Here is an 812-nt window from a genome sequence, read left to right on the forward strand (position 1 = left end):
GAGGTGGAAGGGTCGGTAGTCAACCCGGGAAGAACCAGCAGCAAACCCGGGGAGGGCCGAGCAGACAAAAGAACAGCGCAGGGTCCTGTGTCGTTCCTCTGTGAAGAGGGGGAGCGACAAGCATGGACGTTCAATAAAAGGCTATAATGGAAACAAAGTCATTGGTGAACTCTTGCAGCTCCCTTCAAAGCTCTCTGTGGATGGTCCGTGCCTGGATGCTAGGGGGCAGAGAAGGAACCAAGAGGATGTGTCCTTGCTGTCATCCTCCAGGGCCAGGCCACAGTCTGAGCCCCGTTCTCAGCTGCAGCCCTGGGAAAGCCCTGCTTGGTCTGTCCCCGTAGGCTTAGACAAGGCTCCGCTCTGTTTGACTCCTTCAGAAGCGCTTGGCTCTCCTGATGCTCCCATAAATGGAGTAAGACGGCAGTTCTCACCTTACCCGGCACCGACACAATTAAGTGATGGCGTGCTGTGAGCAGCTGTGTGCCTTCGTTGAAAGTGGGAGTGCTGGCCGGCGCCACGGCTCACTAGGCTAATCCTCCACCTTGCAGCGCCGGCACACCGGGTTCTAGTCTTGGTCGGGGCGCCGGATTCTCTCCCGGTTGCCCCTCTTCCAGGCCAGCTCTCTGCTGTGGCCCGGGAGTGCAATGGAGGATGGCCCGAGTGCTTGGGCCCTGCACCCCATGGGAGACCAGGAGGGGGCACCTGGCTCCTGCCTTCAGATAGGTGCGGTGCGCCGGCTGCAGCGCACCGGCCGCGGCAGCCATTGGAGGGTGAACCAGCGGCAAAGGAAGACCTTTCTCTCTGTCTCTCTC

Source organism: Oryctolagus cuniculus, chromosome 1 (assembly GCF_964237555.1).
Source record: "Oryctolagus cuniculus chromosome 1, mOryCun1.1, whole genome shotgun sequence".
Classification (NCBI taxonomy): domain Eukaryota; kingdom Metazoa; phylum Chordata; class Mammalia; order Lagomorpha; family Leporidae; genus Oryctolagus; species Oryctolagus cuniculus.